This window comes from Mytilus edulis, chromosome 9, assembly GCF_963676685.1.
Source record: "Mytilus edulis chromosome 9, xbMytEdul2.2, whole genome shotgun sequence".
In the NCBI taxonomy this organism is placed as follows: domain Eukaryota; kingdom Metazoa; phylum Mollusca; class Bivalvia; order Mytilida; family Mytilidae; genus Mytilus; species Mytilus edulis.
This window is the reverse complement of record NC_092352.1, coordinates 56920822-56938834: the sequence shown is the minus strand read 5'-3', so window position 1 is coordinate 56938834 and position 18013 is coordinate 56920822.

The following is an 18013-nucleotide window of genomic DNA, read 5'->3' as shown; positions in this document are numbered from 1 at the left end:
TTAAGAAAGATTAAATAAAAATACCAAAAAAAAACACAAACGAACAAACGAACAAAAAAAACAAAAAAAACAAAAAAACCTACGAAGAATGGATATAAAAAAATTAATGTAAATCAATTACAACGATTCAAATCAGAATAATATTCTTTTTTTAAATTAAAATTCCTCAAAAATATTTTAAAAAATTATGCCAAGATTAAATACTGCAAAACTATATGTACATTTTCAATTAATTAAAGACATGCTATATCATTTACTCTAATTGCCAATATGTCAATCAAAAATAGACAGTTGATTATTTTGATGTACCTTATCATGTAATATGTTAGTTCAGTATATACAGGATACGATGACAATCTGCGTGAACGTACGTTTACTTCAGTCAGTAAACGTGCGTTTACTTTTCACAATAAAAAGAAGACGCGTAATGTTGCACGTTAACGCGAAAGTAAACGTCTGTCTACTCTACAAAATAATTTTGGAAGACCTCCTGTGCCGTTTTCGCGATAATACGGAGGTAAACTCGAAAGTGACGTTTACTTTTTATGTCTAATGAAATTTCTGAGTAATTACAGAGTTTATGTGGCGTTTATATGACGTGCGCGATAGAAACCCCTGCCGTAAATTATTCCGCTGGTCTTTACGAAATGCTTGTACATGTACATTTGTATGTAAACAAATAAACGAGTGTGTATTAGGTCTATTTCTAATCCTATGCAGCTCATATATAATGTGATGATGTCATAATTACATGATTATGTGTGCATTTATTTTTATAAGAACGAAAACAAATCTATCTGTTAGCGTTTCGTATTTCTGAACTTTCTATATAATATTGACTGCAACAAAATAACAGAAAACAAGTTTAGAAAAGCTTTATTTACATATTATACTTTTTTTCTTTACATATACTTTTAGAGATTTCCTCCAGATATAAAAAGTTGATGCAAAACAAGGAAATAAAAGAAAATTTACAAAATATACCAATTTCTTCATGCTTAAAGCACTGTTATTAATGATATTGTAACTCACCATATGTGTATTAGTTTTTATAGCTTTAACACCAATCATTAAAACGACATGTACATGTATGTACATGCATCTGATGTTCAGTAGTTTGTTGATGTAGTTTATAATTGTTTCTCGTTTATCATATGTATAAGACAGTTAGTTTTTCCTGTTTAAATGGTTTTACATAAAGTCTAGTCATTTTTGGGCCTTTCATAACTTGCTGTTCGATGTGAACCCATGTATGTGTTGAAGACCATAATGGGAATTGTACGTCAAGTTATAATGGTGAACTTTGACCAGTTAGGACTTAGATGTAGAGTTGTCTCATTAGCACTCATCTTCTTATATCTATATAAAAGAAAACAAAAGTTTTAAAAATATCACTGTTCTATAACTTTCAATCTGTTGTGTCTAATATTTCCCATTTTGTATCTTCATGTTATAGAAGAGCCATGTGAAGCAGCATGTAATTTGAGACAAACAAGACTCAAATTGAATAACTCAGCAGAGCATGGAGATTTCAGTTGCACAGTAATATGTGTAAAGTCATTTAGAAAATCGTCAACTCGGAAACAACACTGCGTCATTGGGCAACATCTTAAATATAAACAAGATAACTTGCCTGATGTTGCAAAAGACATTTTGCAAAAGAGAAGGTGCAACAATGGAAACCATATAAATTAAAGGAACCACAAGACGTGAACAAGAACGCAATTGAAACAGATGTTTTGGATGTGCCATTTAACATTACGTCTGGTAGGGCCTAAGATCAGGGGGAAAAATACGTTTCAAGGCAAAACTTAAAAATTATCTAAAACAAAATTTTGAGGAAAGTGAGAGGACAGGAAAAAAGGCAAATCCCCTTTTGTAACGAATAAAATTCGAAGTGGAAAAAAACGAAACTGTAGAAATATTTTGGCTCCCGATAATTGGCTTACAGTACTTTTAATTCTAGAACTTATACATTGTAATTATTTTTACAAAATTCTAACTTTTATGGCCAATACAAGAATATTTTTAGAAATGATCAATGCAAATTTTTAGATATCTTAAAGGGCAATCGACATTCATAAGTCTGTTGAAAATACACAACAGCATAAAATTAAGTAAAACAACAAAAATAACCAACTCCAAGAAAAGAATAGGTCCGGTAAGGGCCGGTTTTTGCCTCAAATTTCAAGTTCATCTAACGAATGATTTTGGACACTTTTTAAACACTTAATTGTCTATTTCAATTGATTCAATTATTTTTTGTGAAAAATTTTAACTGATTCACTCATTAAAAACTCTCCGATTCTAGCTTAAATATGAAAAATCTATCAAATATGCCAAAAACTGTCACTTTTCGTATGTTTTTGTCAAAAATGAAAGTGGCCGCATCCGTGTTCATCCTCAACCTTTATATATGTAATGTATTATCATTAAACACAACTTACATTTCAATATCAAGAATGAACACGAGTGCGGCCACTTTCATTCAAGACGGAAACCATCTAAAACTTAACTAAAATGCTGAAATTGTGAAGATTTCAGTCATTTAGCATGACTTAATGATGCAAGTACCCGATATATGTGCATTGTAATGCCAAAAACAGCCCATATTTATGTAGCAGAGGCATTATACTTTCCAAAAAATAAATAAAAGTTTACATTTAAACAATTTTGTAAAACTGCTATATTTTGGGGCCAAAAAGGGGTCTTACTGAACCTACTCCTTTCGAAAGTCAGTCACGTATCAAAATTGTCAATCAAAAGCTGAAACAAATAAAAAAAATGAAAAACACTGTCTGTCAAATTCCTGAATCACAGAACGTTAAAATAGATCGGCAATTAAAAATTTTAGAAACATCATTTAATAAACCAAATCAATACATGTTATTCATCTCCTTAAAGACTTATTTATAACTGTTTTAGTCTTATTCTTTTGATGATTTGTGTCTTATACTTTATACTGTAATTTGTTTCATCTTGACAAATAACCATAAAACAAATACAAATAAAAAAAAAAGTCAGAAAAACCGGCAAATGCAATCCATGAGTCCTTTTTGATATGTAAAGAAGTGTAAACTTCTGCGTTTGGGGTATTGTTGGGATATAAGGTGACCATACTTATGCGTTTACAAAATTAACTTTAGTTAATAAACAGAAGACAAATCAAATATCATACTGGTATAAAAAATCTTATTCAAGAAATACATAAATAACTCTAAAAGTAAAAGCAACAGGTCAAAAAAGAGAGTGCCTGAAAACACCATTAATCCTGAAGTGTTTAGTATTATGTCTGTCTTTAGTCGCTAAAAAGTTGTTGGTGTACATCATAATTAAGAATCTCGTTTTCCCGCTTCAGTTATTATTATATTAGCCTTCATGGTTTATTTTTTGTTGAATTCCGTACGGTGACCTACTATTGTTAACTTCTGTGTTATTTGGTTTCTGGCGGAGATTTAACTCATCATACAACTGTGATAATTGTATGAATATTTTAGAAGATGAAGCTCATGTTATTTTATCGTGTCCTTTGTATGATGATTTCAGAAAAAAAATTATTTAGTTTAAACATATTTATTTATAGTGGATTGGGAAACAAGTTTTTACAACTTATATTAATCCCTTTCCACTTTACGGGTGCGAGTGCTGCCTTGTAGCGGCATTAGCCTACTCTTTTTCGAAATCTACAAGGGTGTCTTTAACGTGCATGAGATATGGCTCTCTCTTAACACGGGCCAGCCATTTATCGTCCCCGTCCGACGGACTATCATCGTTTCCTCAAGACCATACTCGCAAATGGTGTCAAGGGAGAGCCGAAAATTGAGTTCCTGAAATTTTCATCCCAAACGGGAATCGAACCAGGAACCTTTGTGTTAGTAGTCCGATGCACTAACCACTACACCACGGCTCTCTAAATTATTTGATGAAGCAACACATTTTAATAGTGATTTTATGTCTTATGATGATAAACAGAAATTAGTGTTTTTATTTACAGATAATAATGTGATTCGTAGCTGTGCCAAAGCCTGTAATCTTATTTTAAATAGACGTAGAAATGTTTTATACTGTAAATAATGTTAATGTCAAAATGTTTTATAATAGATGCATTCTTTATATAATTTTTATAATGTTATAGTCTCTTGTAATTCTGTACAGAATGGCTCTCTTTTTATATTTATATATTTTTACATTTAATGTAATGTTGTATTATATATGATGAGAGATGAGACTTAAATAAAATATTGAATTGAAATTACAACATTTTCATATTTATATGACCTGCCATGCGAATGTTACAATCAGTAATATGGTACTATACTCTGCTTTTCTTTGAGTATTATTATTTTACCAAGGCAATCTTGCATTGTAATTCCTCGTTCGATGTGTTTGAGCCTTTGATCTTGCAAATTGAGTAGGGAATTTCCTTTTTGCATTTTATACTGCAACTAGTTGTGTTTATTTCTTAAGTATAGTAACACAGCTATATTTTGTGCAATGTCAATTTCATCATGGAACACTTTTTCCACAGTCAGGGGTTCATTTAGGGATGAAAATAAGTTTGAAATTTGTGTTACAATTTAAGTAGCTATGAATTTATTTATCTAAGCTGCAGTATAAAACAATATTAGGTTAATGTCAGAAAAATATCAACTTTTTTGTACTCGGCGCTAAACTGGAGAAGGGCTCGGTAGAACCTCGCCCTTCCACAGTTTTTCAGATTCATACAAAAAAGTTGATATTTTTCTGACATTGACCTAATATTGTATATTTCCTTGGAGTTCAGTAATTTTGTGATTTTACTTTTTATTTAATGTCAGTTCTTTGTCGACATATGAATCGGAGTATTGATAAAATATCTCATGATGTAGCAATATTTAATTGAAACGAAACCACATAGTACAAATGTTAAAAGTTGAAAAGTTAAAAATTAGGTAATGTGTATACCTTTTTTTACTTTCACTGCATTTTGAAGTGTCATTGGTACATCAATCCATGTAAATATGTTTTCAAATGAAGTTTACGTATCAAATTATTGACACAAACCATGCATGTATCCTTCTTTTTGTCACAGCTATTATACATTAGCAAAGAATGGTTTGTTTGATGTCTCGTATAAAAATAAACATTTGCATTATATCTTGAAAATAGTAGACAAGAAAAAGGACAAATCTGTTTTATTTTTAATTTTTTTTAATTTCAATTCTAAAGATTCGGATTCTGATTGCTTGAAAATATATCAGTGATATCCTCATACCTTGTTAAACATATCCAACATATCTTTGTTGATTACTACTGGCAATTTCACTCTAATAAGCATGACTGTAGTGTCCCTCGTTATCTTGTGTGATAAATATATGCTGCTTTCTCTCCGATCATCATGTTTGGGGCATTTGGTTGACCAGATGGTATGTTTCTCATGATAGATGCATCAACTACTCGCAAATGCTCGATACTAATCACCCTGGATAATTCAATTAAGCATTTAACTTTATTGTATTTGTTCAAATGTCGATGCCAAATGTTGATTTAATTCAGCGTATTTAAGTATATATACAAATTGGCACAAAGCATCCTGATTATAATCAACGATTTAATGCATTTAATTCATGTTAAAGGTTGCTTATTCCAGTCAAAGTTAACCTTACTTTGGTTTAGTTATTATCTAAACGCAATGTTGTTCATATTGCTCCTTGGGTATTTTTGGGTGTTATACATCCTTGTTTTTCAATTGATTTGGTTTGTTGGACAGTAGATTAGGCTATACATTGAAATAAAAACTGTATGAATTTTGATAGTTTAAACTTTAAGATGATGCTACAATGAAAAAGTAAAATCACAGAAATACTGAACTCAAAGGAAAATCAAATCGGAAAGTCCATAATCACATGGCAAAATCAAATGACAAAACACATAAAAAAAAAACGAAAGGACAACCACTGTCATATTCGTATTACCGTGTTATAGTTACTAGTATATACGTATGTATATTAATAAAAGATACCTCAACCGTGGAGCTGTCATGTGCTGATCCTATTCTACATGTTCCAACAATATGAGCTGCTCAGTTTAAGAAATGTCTACCGATACACTTCCAGTAGTTATCAGAATCAAAGATACTGTCATCACAATATCCGGGTGCATCGTTTCTTACCAAACAAGCACCGATGGATTGCAAGGCTTCAGTTTGTTCTAAGGACCGCAAAAATCTCACACCTAAATTTAAGTGATTACAGAAAATATCTTAGCAAATAGCAAAATCAAAAACACATAAAAAGATTTGTAAAGAACTGGCATATTTCTGACTTAGCACAGGCATTTCCTTATGTAGAAAATGGTAGATGAAACCTGGTTTTATAGCTAGATACCCCTCATACTTATACATTGTATAACAGTCGCATGTGATTCATTGATCCGTATTATAATCGTTATTTATTGTGATGTTTTGATTTGAGGACACTTTTTTGAGAAACCTTTTATTTATGTTTTAAATATCCCAGTGCTGAAAAAAAAACCAATTCAACGTAACTTAAAAAGACAGTCGACTTACTATACAATTAATCGCCGTAATAACTATGGAAAAACAAGAAACTGGATCTACTAATAAGTTATCATGACCAAAATCCTCAACCGACTTCTAAAACAATTTGATGACCTTGACAATGTTTAAGGAGATGTGGTATGATTTGAATGTACGCAATTATATACAGCGTTACGGCATTCAACAATGAGAAACCCCCATACCATATAGTTGGTTATAAAAGGCTCCGACATGGAAAATAAAATACAATCTTGTTCAGAAAAAACGCGAACGGCCTAGTTTATGTTACGCTATCAAATAGAACAAAAATATAAGCAGAAAAGAAGATCAACACGACATGATCAAAAAATTAGACAGCCTGGCCGAAATAAACAGTATTCATATATATATGTTGAGAGTTGATGAATATTGTGTTGATGATTACATTATATTTATTGTGAAATTTTAGCTCTGGCTAAAAACAGCTCCTAAATTGATGTAATACAAAAAATAAAAACAAACTATTTCTAAGTTGGTTAAGGAGGCACGAGGGTTCAAACATTTAACCAATTATTTAAACATATCCTTTGTTTATTATAATGTTTTCATAAGTCAATTAGATGTTACTTAATTATATTTAACAAAAATCAAATTGAATTTGGCAGTCAATTCATGTCAAAATTATACCTTATCCTGACATGTGCTGGAATATTCAACATACTTTTAATTTCATATTAGAGCGTACTGGCTCCTGGAAGTTTGATATTACAAAATCAGGTACTTCTGATCTGAACAACAGGGGAAACGTGTCCTCCTATTATAATTGTATATTTTACTTTTCTCTCATTTAAAACAAATATTCAACAAGGTTCTAAAGTGATCCTTAATCCTCAAACTTTCATTTGATACCAAAACGACCCAAATAGTTCAGCTACTGACAAAGGTACAGCTATGCATAGGAACTATTATGCTTAAAATATGTACTGCTTTCTTGTATGTTCTTTCCGACCAAGCCCAGATAAGTGCAGATATACCTTATAGAATAATCTGCATCATAAAGTTCATGTTCAGCATGTGTCTTTTTATTGGTAAAGGTGCAAGCAATCTTATATATTTGAGATCATAACAGTTGGTTAAAACGTATGGATGTCAGTATTCACCTCAAAAACTAACAAAACCTTTGAATAGATTTATTAAGAAGGGATATAGTTACGATACTGTTGTCAGGTCATTAAAGATTGCATATTTTGGCGTTCATGTTGATTCACTTATAGGGTCTTTGCATCGGAACTAAAGACATTTATTCAAAAACTGTTGTTGGCATGACACGGGTTATGTTCTTCTCATATATGTTATGATGGTATGATACTAAACCCCTAACAGGAAGGATTGTGCCTGATGTTCATGTGATGAAATCATAATCTTTCAGTCAGTTTAATTGAAGTCTGGAGCTGGCATGTCAGTTAACTGCTAGTAGTATGTTGTTATTTATGTATTATTGTCATTTTGTTTTTTTTTTCTTTGGTTACATCTTCTGACATCAGAATCGGACTTCTCTTGAACTGAATTTTAATGTGTGTATTGTTATGCGTTTACTTTTCTACATAGGCTAGAGGTATAGGGGGAGGGTTGAGATCTCACAAACATGTTTAACCCCGCCGCATTTTTGCGCCTGTCCCAAGTCAGGAGCCTCTGGCCTTTGTTAGTCTTGTATTATTTTAATTTTAGTTTCTTGTGTACAATTTGGAAATTAGTATGGCGTTTATTATCACTGAACTAGTATATATTTGTTTAGGGGCCAATTGAAGGACGCCTCTGGGTGCGGGAATTTCTCGCTACATTGAAGACCTGTTGGTGACCTTCTGCTGTTGTTTTTTTCTATGGTCGGGTTTTTGTCTCTTTGGCACATTCCCCATTTCCATTCTGAATTTTATTTGTTATTTTGTTAATCAACCTATCCAATATGGTATGAAATATTATCATGAGTCAACTGTTTATTGTAAGAAGCCATTAACAAGCATTCTATAAGACGCAAACAATACATGATCTTCCAATAACTGTTTTTCGGGGGACAAATGACATTTTTTTATTTGATCATGAAAACACGTGTACACATTTTCATTGTAGAAACGGCGTGTGTCATCATGAATGTATAATTCTGTTTAAAATTAATGTTTATGACAGAATGACTCGAAATTGCTGTTAGTAAATATAAAAAAAAACGTAAAATATTAAAACATATATCTACTGTGATAATTTACGTATGAAAAACTTATAAAAATGTTATAATTTAAGAAAATTAATCAGTTTTACCGTTTATAAACATACTGGAAAAGCGATGACATTAACTTCTGACACGTGTAAAAATTCTGGGCCTTGAGTGATAGTCAGTTTGACATGACGACATTATGTGTACCGACTGCGCTGGAATACAAGATGCTCATTATCTGCAACAGATCCTGTGTAATGGGCAAATATCGAAATATCATCAAGGTGGGTTCCAACATTTATGTCAAAATCATGAAGTCTGGAGCCTGTGAGATAACAATATCGGATAGATGTGTAAATTCACAATAAACAAACCAACTACGTATACATACAACATGAAAAAAACTACAATTTGGGGCAAAATGTGATGTAAAATAAAATTTGCGTTTATCTGTTCAATGGGATTTTTGTATACATACATAGCTATATAAAACGAGAACGAGCACCATCATTATAAGAGGTGTATAATTACTGTCAAGGTAACCGTTTTATATTGACTGCATCGTGGATAATATTAACAAAATTCTGCAGAAGTATGTGCCTTTTTTTGCTAAGCACGTCTCAATCAACATGTTTAACGCTGCCACGTTCTATATATGTGCTTGTCTCAGGTCAGGATCCTGTAATTCAGTGGTCGTCGTTTGTTGCTGTGTTACATTTAATTTTTCATTAAATATTTTGTACTTAAATTGAGCTGTTAGTTTTCTCGTATTATAATTGTCTTAATTTTCTTGGCCTCTTCTAGCTTACTATGCAGTATGGGCTGTGTTCATTGTTGAAGACTGTACGGTGATATATATAGTTGTTAATTTCTGTGTCATTTGTTTCTTATGAAGAGTTGGCTCATTGGTAATCATACCTCATCTTCTTCATAGATTACCCGTTATCCTTACATTCCACGAATGAGAGGCAAGGTACTGGCTTAAATGTTGAAATCTAGAATAAAACATTTATCAATACTGAAATTTGTAAAAACAAGTTCATGAATTTATTTCAGTTTACAGTACTGACATCGTCATGATCTTGTTCGTATTCTATTTCAATTGCTATAAAATTTTCATTTTGCAGTCAAACCCATCAATTTCACTAAATAGGCTCAGTAGTTGATTATTTTGTAGAATAACAACTTAATTGGTGATAAAATATTTAGATTTTAAAGCTATAAAACCAAGTTTGATCAATTAGGTTGTACATAAGAAATGCATGAACCAGTTCAGCAATACGACAGTTGAACTGTAGACAATCGTTTGATGTGTTTGATGTGTTTGTTGTGTTTGAGCTTTTGATTGTATCATTTGTAAAAAGCCCTTTTTAAAGTTTCCTTCGAGGTCGTTTTCTTGTCCTTTTTCACTACAAGTCTTTTCTGCGATTATTGGAACATCGACAGATACAAATCTGATTATGTGTTCTGGTGACAGTTGTTGTTTTCTAATTTGTATCAATCACGTAAAAAATATGATACGTGTATGACTACATTTTATCATGATGTGCAATTACAACCTTTATATATAAATATTCATGCATATTGAATTAAGATACTAAATGAAAAAATACAAAATAACTTACCAAATGGTATGCAAATTATCACAATTAAAGCATGTGAAATGAACATGTCTACAACAACCATTGAGGATATCAGCAATCGGAAACCCTCGTCATTTTATAAATGTATGACCAAACAAGGAAGTTGATAGTAAGCAAATTAATACATTTAGCAAAAAACTATGTATGTTTAAAACAACTTTGCTGTCATTGGGTATAAGAAAGTAAGAGAAAGCCGAGCATTTGTTTACCACATGAACAATGTCGAATAAACCTATCTGGTAACCACCATTTAAAACAAATCTCACGAATGCAATTAATGATTTGTTTTTACAAAATGATTTTATAAAAAAAACTCAAAACGTCAAATATTAACAAATGTCTATAGACCAACATCTTGAATAATTGAATATTTGCAAATCTCTTCAATTGATTTATACATGAAACATAATGAAATGTATTTTGAAGCATTGCAAATCACATTCAAAAAATTTTCACTACACTTTTCCACTAAACCAAGATAGTATTGTAGATGTTGTGTAATCTGTATCCTTTTTTTATAGTAACAAATTAAAATTTCTTTTCTAATATAAATCCAATGACATGTGGCAAGCATACAGTATAAAACGTCAAGCAAGGAGAAAACATGCACTATACACAGAACAATATATTACGAAGGAGATTTTTTTTTTACAAAATGACAAAATTACCAAAATAAATCCTAGATGTATGTTCAAAATAATCAGATGCTTTTTAATAAACAAGTACATAGCAAATTCATTTTAAACGTAACGGTCTAGTTTTTCTTTGAGTGATTTCCTTTTATTGCGAACCTAATTGAACCTTTCCATAGATTCACCTGATAACTACCTGTCCATTTAAACTTTTGGTAGTTCTATTGTCCCATTGAACAAATACAACAGGTATTGTTCTCTGTATAGTTTATTCACTCAGACCTTTAAATTTCTTCTAAGAGAAATCTATCACTCATTGATTAATCTACCAGAGTAAAAAGTTTATCTGCTAAATTGATGGAAATTACATGTTTCACATTAAAAAAAATGCCTGTGATTTGATGTTTATTAAAATAAATTAAATATTTTTTTCAATCTGTTCAAAATAAATAATAATTTAATCATAAAAAGTTTGTTTTAAAAAAAAAAGTATTGTTCGTATGAAAATTTGCATCTTTTAGTGTTTTTTTTAGTTATAGAATATGTTAAGAAGGCCTTAATATATAAACATCAACATTTTTTTTTTTTTTATCAATTTTTTTTTTCGAAATAGGAATAATGTTGATTTTTTTCAGAAACCAACTTTTATTAAAATTTGAATCAGTGTTAACATTCAACAGATTGAAAATATAATACATTCAAACTCATATACAGTTTTTTATAAATAGTAAACATGTTATTTCCATCTAATTTAGCAGTTAATTTTTTACTCGGGTAATCAATGAGTGATAGATTTCTCTTAGAAGAAATTTAAAGATCTGAGTGAATAAACTATACAGAGAACAATACCTGTTGTATTTGTTCAATAGGACAATAGAACTACCAAAAGTTTAAATGGACATGTAACTATCAGGTGAATCTATGGAAAGGTTCAATTGGGTTCGCTATAACAGGATTCACAAACGTTTAATTCCCCGTTTCAATCACTTAAAATCTTCTTTAAATCAAAGTAGGTTAAAACTCCTTTTATAAGTAAACATCATTAATTAAAAAAAATATCTGATAGGTTTGGATCAGATCTATAGTTACATTTGTATTTTTGAATAAGCGTAATTTGACAACTTCTAAATTTGACATCTACGTGTTTTCTATTTAACAATTAATATCGATTGTATGTTTTTATGTTCGACTCTTTTTTTAAAATACATAGATCAAATTGAATACATAATCTTAACAAATTCTAAAGACATTAAACAAATAAGTCAGTTAAAGCATCTTGACGTCAACGTATAGTTTAAGAGAAAAGGTGAATTGTTAATATCAATATTGATTGAAATATGATCAGATTTAACAAGTTATCATTTAGTGGTGTTTCATTTAGTTAGCTCTTTACAAGCTGAACCAAATACAGGGACAGTTCCCACTTTGTACTGGCTTTCGAAGCTGAACAAAACTCATTGTCATTGTATCATTTTGCTTACTTTTTTTGTTACCTATTCTGACATCGGACTCGGACTCCTTTTAAACTGAGTTTCACTGTGCGTATTGATATTTCTTTTATTTATTCTACATTGGCTATATATTAAGGGGATGGTTAAGATCTCACAAACTGACATGTTTACCCTGCATGTTTACCCTGCATGTGTGCGCCTGCCCAAATCAGGAGCCTCTGGTCTTTCTAAGTCTTGTATGTTTTTTTAATTTTAGTTTACTTATATGTTTTGGAGTTTAGTGTGACGTTCATTTTCACTTAACTAATACACAATTGTGTTAAGGAGACAGCCATTTGGTTCAGGATTTTCTCGCTCTGTTAAAAAAACAATTATTGGCTTTCGGCTGTTGTCTGCTCTTTGGTCTGTTTTTTTTTTTTATTTTTTTTTACATATTCTCCATTTTTATTCTCAATTACATTTGTTTTGTACACACTTAGGCCGTGTTCACATTGACCTAAACTCGGTGTTGTGTTAGTGTAACTCACACGTAAACTAAACACAATAACGTTCCTACGTAATGAACATTTAAATGACATATAGTTTACAAGTGTGAACAAATCTTATGTACAGGTAATTAAACAAGGTTTATAGAAGTGAACAAATTTAATGTGAAACCAGTGTACATTACATTAAACTAAATGTAAACATGTTTACTGTGCGTGGCGTTTGGTGTGAACACGGCCTTAGATACTTTATCATGTGTATATAATCATAAATACGATATATCTGTAAAGTTCCAGATATATTTGCAATTAAGTATTATGGCATCGTTCAAGCAACTATTCAATATTTTTATGTGTATTATTTGTTCAGCAATCATTTCAAAAACTGTATCATTGATATGGTCATAATTATAAATTAACTATTTATTTTTTTTTAGGGAAATACTGAGAATTTTTTACCTCAGGAATAGATTTCCTTAGCAGTATTTGGCAAAACGTTACGATTTTTTGTTCCTCCATGCTTGTCAACTTCGTACTTAATTTGGCCTTTTAAATTTTTGTTTTAGTCTAGCGTCACTGATGGGTCCTTTTCTAGTCGACACGTTTGTCTGGTGCAAATAAAAAATGTCAATCCTTGTATCTATGATGAGTTTATTATCAATTAATATACGGTTTAGTTCATTATTAAATTGAGTGTACTTGAAAACGAGATACAGAAAATACCAAGTTGATATTCAAATTTATTAACGAAACAAAACTGAAAACGCCCCGACAAAACAAGAATTGACATAAACATAAATCCCTCCAAAAGCCGCGGATGTTCCCAGCTTAATAATGTTAGTTTTAATTATTTTTCCCGTTTTATACATTTATGATAATATGCTTGTATAATATTGTTAGTGTTGCATAAGTCTCTAAAGGCTGGCTAGTATACTCTGAGACTACTATAACACATATAGTGTTATAGTAGTCTCAGGTATACTATACAATGAAAGATTTAATTTAATTGTGGTGTTATATTATGTATATTGTGACAAGATGCACTTATAATAAAATATATATGTGTATACACCATTAAACAATTTTTGATTCAAAACCGTTCTTTTTGTAGAAACAGCTCTTCACAGACGGAACAGTGAAAAATGTACCACTGTGGTTAGTTTAGAAAGTTCCGACCACATACTCTCTTGATGTCCATAAAGTATTCACACTGTTGATTAGTTGTTGTATTTTTACCTGGATTCATCGACATTACACCGTATTGTGTCAAAAATCATTGAACGGTATCGATTTTCCGCAAGCAAAACGTCTGTACAATTCTACATTCTCTATAGCGGTTTTTTCTGATCATTTACTACAAGACTAAACACGATTGTACATGTTAAACACGTTCACAATATCCATGCTTTTTTGTTTATTGTTGACAAACAGGTGACAATCGTTAAACTTCGGCTTCAAAACACGAACTTTAAATACCTTCCATATTTTCACAACACTGACCGATTGAAAAAAAAATGACTATGATACGAAATTTATGCGAAAAAATGATAAATAGACAATAATAGTGCATTGACTTGACATATCAACCATATAAGGATGAGGCTTAGAAACGGGGAAATGCGAGGCTGTGCCGAGCATTTTCCCCGTTTCGGGCCGAATCCTTATATCGTTGATATGTCAAGTCAATGCACTATTATTGTCTTTATACTGCAATCTAAAAAAACATTTTCAATTGTTGTTTTTTGTGTGAATGTTATTTATTTGATTTAAATATTGGGAAAAATCCCCCTTTAAAAAGGCCTCATATCACACAGACGGAGAAATATAAAACACGATGAAATGTACATCATTACCGCAATCAATGATGAACGAATTCGTTGCAGACTAAAATATCAACAATAAACATAAAACATAATGATTTATAGGTTGCAAACAAAAACATATTAATAAGTGAAATATGTTTTCCCAAAAATTGTAAAAGAAACAAGTTTGAGTCGTTAAACGCATCGTTGTTTACATTGGAAACAAGAACAGGTTGAAGAGGTCGTATGAATAATTAAATATAACTTCAACAATTTCTATTTAAATATTCATGAGGAAAAGTGATATCAGGTCAGTGACTGTATATGGCATAGAAATATACAGTCAACGCATTTTGACTTCTCAAATAGGACGAGTGCAGTATAAAATCGTGCACAGAAGACTAAGTTTATGATGTTTGTATGCATTGGTTCAAGAATCGGAATAATATTATTTTTCACCGGTCACTCGTTTCTTATGACTTTAAGTAAGTTTATGCATACCACTTAAGAATTTTACTTAACTAGGGAAGTTCTTAGTGAAATTTAAGTTTAAGGAATACTTTAAGTCATATGAAACGAGTGAGTGGAGAAAAAAATGTTTATCCAATTCTGTTACCAATGCAAGTATATATCATAGACTTAGTCCTCTGTACACGATTTTCTCATTTTTTACGTAAATATAACGTATAATCGTCATTTTTTTCTCTCTCTGTCTGTTATGATTAAACTAATATGGTTGCTCATTAAACATGCCGTGTTTTGAAGCCAAAGTTTACCGATTGTCACCTTATAGTAAACAAATAACAAAAAAGCAAGGGTATTGAGCACGTGTTTAACATGTATAATCAGAGAATTGTTTATTTTAATGACAGGTCCATGCATATTGCGACCACCGGATTTTTACGAGGAGGGTTACGCTCAGGTCACTATGCATACGGAAAATATGTCGGCGAATTGCTTCCTGGAAGGAAGCAATTAAAAATAAGTAAACTTCTTCTAAATGTGGACAAATTAAAGAATTTTCCTCAGAAAAAAGTATATGTGCATAAGTTGTATAATGAAAACTATCCATCTAGTTATAAAAAACATATCATATTTTTTTTTAATTTCAGGTTTCTTATGACTTTAAGTTAAGATGTTTTATGCATACGGCCCCTGAAATCGGTTCCCTGGACTTTATATCTTCGGTGCTTGACTTTAGATCTACACAGCTTTAAGGTTTATCACCCCTTCTGTACGCTTGTGAATTAAGAAATAGACAATAATAGTGCATTGACTTGACATATCAACGATATAAGGATGAGGCTTAGAAACGGGGAAATGCGAGGCTGTGCCGAGCATTTTCCCCGTTTCGGGCCGAATCCTTATATCGTTGATATGTCAAGTCAATGCATTATTATTGTCTTTAAACTGCAATCTAAAAAAAAAACATTTTCAATTGTTGTTTATTGTGTTAATGTTATTTATTTGATTTAAATATTGGGAAAAATCCCCCTTTAAAAAAGCCTCATATCACACAGACGGAGAAATATAAAACACGATGAAATGTACATCATTACCGCAATCAATGATGAACGAATTCGTTGCAGACTAAAATATCAACAATAAACATAAAACATAATGATTTATAGGTTGCAAACAAAAAAATATTAATAAGTGAAATATGTTTTCCCAAAAATTGTAAAAGAAACAAGTTTGAGTCGTTAAAGTGGGTCTCATTGGGGTCTAAGCGTGACGCGGGATTGCCGATTTTTGGTAAGCGTGACACGTGAAAGTCAAATTATTGTGTCGTGAAAACGGGAAATGAGGTCTTGCGGGACCCGGGAAATGACAAAAAAAGTGAAAATTGCTTACATACATAGTGTAAGCGGGATACGGGAATCTGACAAAACAGTAAGGTAGCACTCCACAGTTAGGTGTGTAGTTTCGCATTTTGGCCCCTGTGGATTTTTCAAATATGAGAGCTAGTGTGCAATAAAATTCATTTTTGGATAGCTGAGTATTAAAATAGCCTTTGTATTGGGTTTATATGAACATCAAGATTATGTAATGTATGTAATATAGGCTGTTTTCTGTATGACAGTCCGTATTTGCATGTCCCTACCATACATTGGTCCGGCAATTATTGTAATGTTTTTTTCCAACTTTTTATCGCACGAACTTTGTGATTGGATTTTACGAAAAAATGAGGCGAAAGACACCCATTTTTTATTTGATCATTAGGAAGATTTATGAAAACAGTTTCTAAAAAGGTATCACTCAAAGGCATTGAAATTCTAGTTTGATCCAAATTTTGGGGGGATATGTGACATGTCCACCCCCCTTTTTGCAATATTTTATGGTAAATAAATGCAGAATGTTGCCATGGATACACATAAAAGGAATTAATTTTCACTCTTTTAACTTTTGAAAATCAAATCTATGGAATATACTGATTACATACATATGCACATGTACAACACAAACAGTTAGGTTAATGTATTAGAAATCCAGGAATAGGAGATGATAAAACATTTTGTGGCTCATTTTTGATTTTATTTTCTAACTGTGGAGTGCTACCTTATGGCACATCAGAAAGCACAGAAATGCACTTTTTAAGATAAAATTGACCCCAAATCTTTAGTCTTTAATGTTCTTGTTTTAGTTCTGAAGGTAAAAAATCTGCTAGGAATGCAATTTATGTTTATTTTATTGTTTACTGTCCTTAGCAACCAAATATACACATTTTGGCACTTAGACATGTTGCGGTCTTAAATTTGTACTCCATTAGCTTCGCCATTGTAACCAAAGATTGCGCTTTATATGATATCCTCAGAATGTATCGCTTCATATTTTTGAATGCGAATAAGTCAAATAAACATTTTTAGTAGGATTTTATATTATAATTTGGCATTAATTAGATTTAATGATGCCAGTACTGCTAGAAATTTATACCCTGCTTGAGAGCTTCTAAACCAAGGTTAGGTATGCTATTTACAGCAAAATTGACCTATAAGTGCTTTCAAATACCTAAAAATTGTACAATTTGTCCTCTTTTAAGGTAATTTTATGATTTTAAATAAGATAATGGGAAAAGTTTTAGAAATTTACCCCAAAAATGAGACAGACTTGAAGTTTTTCACTATGATCCAGCATTTATTTTTAAATCACTTTTTGTCGCGTTTCAACATCAACTGCTAACCTTCATAAAATCTTTATTACTGAACCAATTTTAAAATCTAAGGTACCATTTTCATCGTAACAGCTAGTAGAACACAGAAAATATAATAAAAAT